This window comes from Gekko japonicus, unplaced genomic scaffold (genome assembly GCF_001447785.1).
Source record: "Gekko japonicus isolate JY-2015 unplaced genomic scaffold, Gekko_japonicus_V1.1 scaffold4888, whole genome shotgun sequence".
NCBI classification, from domain to species: domain Eukaryota; kingdom Metazoa; phylum Chordata; class Lepidosauria; order Squamata; family Gekkonidae; genus Gekko; species Gekko japonicus.
Window position 1 is genome coordinate 66,835 of NW_015171648.1, and position 3,939 is coordinate 70,773.

Genomic DNA, 3,939 nt, shown 5'->3' on the forward strand with positions numbered 1-3,939 from the left:
CAGATGACCTTCAGCTTTGCAAAAGCCACATCGTGGACCTTATGAACCTCCTGGGAGGGTCGTGGACTCGTGGGATGTCCATGTTGGTGGGATGGAATGGACTGGGCTCACGGACCACGAGCTGAGTCTTGGTCCATGGAAAAATTAGGTCCATGGTCCAGTTCACGCCCATCCCTAATTGTGACTAAGGAAGAATAAATCTGACATAGAAGCTTCCCATATCTGCAGGGAAGATACCTGTAATGAAGCTGAATGACTGGCAAAAGGAATCTTTTGCTGCCACCGACTGCTTTTTTTGGTTAATAGACTTGGATAACTATACTGACCATAATACCGAAATGATTTGCTTCTGCCTCCTTTTGTTATACATGCAATTTTCTAAGTAGATGTATTTTGGAGATTTGATGGTTTAACAACAAAATATAGTAACGATGGATATTAATGTTAGCATTTATAGTAAATATTAATAACCAATAATTTGTAGCGATTGCTTATAGAAAAGTTTAAGACAGTTTGAATAAATTAGCAATCTATATAGTTATATGGTTATACTGTTTAAGACAATATGGTTTTGATTATGTAGCCATATGGAAAAGCTGTATAAAATGTTTCAACACAGAACAACATTGGTGAAACTGAGAAATATGGCAGCAGGAACAAGATCAACTAAGAAAGATATCAGCTCAGAAGAGGACATAGACATAATTACTGAGAAGTTAGAGAAATCGCTTTCTCGACAAATCAAAACTCTTGCAACAGAGTTAAAACCCGAGAACAGAGGTTTATCATTAACTCAATTGCAATAAAACATCAAAGAAGACATACAAAAGATAAGGACTGAGATTTCATCTGGACTGCAAGAAATAAGCCAAAAAATTCAAGAAAACAAGTGAGACATTCATGAAATTAAGACAAAGCAGAAAGAATTTGAAGGTGAACAAGACAAAATTGAAGTAATACAACAAAACCAAGCAATCTCCTTGTAAGAAGCAAATCAAAGAATTAACATCTTGGAAACAAAACTAAGAAATAACAATCTGTGATTTCACAGTGTCCCAGAATCCCTTCGTGACCCAGACTTAGAGAACAGATACAAGACAACCTGAAGGTACAAGGTGATTTCCTGGAAATTGAACAAATAGTTAGAATTAATTCAAAACATGCAAGTCAAAATAAATTACCATGAGATATTTCGGTCTTTTTTACCACCACCACCCAAATCAAAAGATACGATTCTATCACAACATAGGAAAGAACCACTCAAAATCAAAGAACAAGAAATACAAAGATTTCAATACCTTCTGCTGGACACAATCAAGAAAAGGAAATAATTTGGAAATCTGAAGCAAGTGCTCTAACAGAAAAATGTTGGAACATACCCTTTGCTGGAGAAATATTTTTGACAAAAGGCAAGAAAATAATAACAACAGTGGAGCAAGCTGAAGAATTCTTACAAGAATTGATAGCGAGTGACAGTGATCAAAGCTCAGGTTCATAAGATGCTGGGCCCTCATCTAGAGAAAAAAAGGGGCAACAAAGAAAAGAGGCAAGAAAAGAAAGGAAGAGAAGAGGGGGAATGAATGAATTCAAAATAATTTCTGTGAATTTGAAAGGACTAAACTTGCTCTCTGAACTATCAAAAACTTTTAACCAATTGAAGAAATTCAAAGCAGACATACTATGCATCCAAGAAACCTACATTAAAAAGGATCAAGAACATATATTAAATTGAAGAAGAGTGGATAAAGTGTATATTGCTTCTGCTCAAACTAAGAAAAAGTGTGTCACAATATATGTTAACAACCAAAGTTTGGAAGTCCTTGAATAATGAAAGGACCAGAATGGAAGATATCTGATTTTGAAGATCAGCTTATGAGGACAAATTTGGACAGTGGTGTCAAAATACTCACCAATGTTGAAAATGTCAGAGCATAGATGAAACATTTTATCGTATGTGGTGGACATGAAAGAAAGCAAGTCAGTATTGGATCCATGAAGAAATACAAAAGACATTAAAGCTTAAATTTGTGATGGACCCAGAAACACGTTATTAAACATTTTACCAAGTAGTATTACATGAATATACAGTGAACTATTTAAATATATGGTAATGATGGCAAGTGTGACATTTGTGACTAAATGGAAGGCAGAAAAATGTCCAGAACTGATGGAATGGAAGAATAAATTAGTTGAGTATGTGACAATGGCAAAACTAATAATAGACCAAATTCAGAATCCCAAGAAAAATGGAATGTATTTTTAATTATATAGCTGAAACTTAGGGTGTACCCATTGTTAAAGCGGAGAATGATTAAGAGACAGAGTCAGGCAATATACATTTGTAATAATGAAATGTTAAAAAGCAATGAAGAAAAGAATAAAATTAAATAAAACTGAAAATTTAGAGCATATATAAATAAGTCATATGCAAGTAAGCAAGCTCTGATTGACAATTGCAATAAATAAACTATTGTAGTATTGTAGTGTATGTATGACTTAGATATGGTATATGAAGTAGATGGTCATAGATTATTGTCCGTGTTCATGATTATGATGATTGTGCATGTTCATGATTAAGATGATTGTGCATGTTATATGTATAATTGTAGTAGTGTATTGTGTAATTTTTTAATTTGTAAAATAAAAAAAATCATTAGGAAAAAAGAAAGAGGGAATGCTCTGCAGGAGCTGTTATGAGTGATTTGGCATACAGTGCCTCACAACGCAGGCATTTTCTTGAGTGAAATTGATTATCTACATTTTCGTTTGTCTTTCAACCTGGTTTTGATACTGAAACAGCATTAGTTGGTTTAGTTAAAGAGCCAGAACTAGCAGTTTTCCTGGACCTCTTAGTGACTTTTGAGGCTTTTTATTTCTTTTCTTATGATCCTGTCCTTTTTAAAGGGTTCATTATATTAGAGGTATTCTGTGTAATCTATTATTTTAAAACCTGTTTCTGTCTTTTTTATCAGAAGAATTATCTTCCAGTAAAGACTTCACCAAATCTGAGGGCAATGCCCCTAAATATCTGATAGCCTTTGATCCCATCTAGATCTCTGTAAGATTCATGTTTTATTTTTCAGTTCAGTTCATATATTAAGTCTTAAGCACTCCAGTTTATCTAAACTGCTGTTCAAAATTCAAGCTAAATTCCTTTATCACTTCCACTACACTTACAAAGAAATCCTACTGGGCCTCTTTTCCTTAAAACTACATCATCTGTATAAAGCATCTTTTCCATCTTACCTGAATGCTAATTCCTTGTATATTTGCTCTCTATATTATTTGTATTATTGAAACTTCTGTGCAAATTTTAAACATATTGTGTCTCAATGTAAGAGGATAAGCTTTTCCATAAGAGCCTTACAGTGGGTAATGCTATAAATTAAATCTATCTAATTTCTAAATCACTGACCAAATCGAAATCTGAATAAAACCTTGTTTCAGAAACTCTATTCAGTCCTATCAAATGCCTTCTCAATATCTGCAAAATAGAATTTTTGATAAAATACTCAGCAGACCAAGCTGTTATTTGAACAAAAATGGAAGTAGGTTATTTCCCCCCCCCCTTAACCCAATTCTGGAATTATGTATATTATTTTGAAGTTGCTTGTTATTCATTTATTATTTATTATTATAGGTTTCTAATAAAATATGAAGAGGAGCTAAGAGAAAATTAGGAACATCCAGGCACTGGGGCAAGTGCTTGTGGATTGTTCTTGTGGAAAAGTCTGGAAAGAGATAATATACAGGAATAGATGGCACTTGGAAATGGGTAGGGGTGAAGACAGGCATAGTAGGGAGAATTTACTATAAATAGCAACAAAAAGTGCTGGAATAGGTGTATATTCTGGGCAGGGTTGAAAGATGCATGAAGTGCTTTGTACTGAAGTATGCAGGGTGGGGCTGCTGTTTCTTTACCTGAGATTGCTGCAAAGA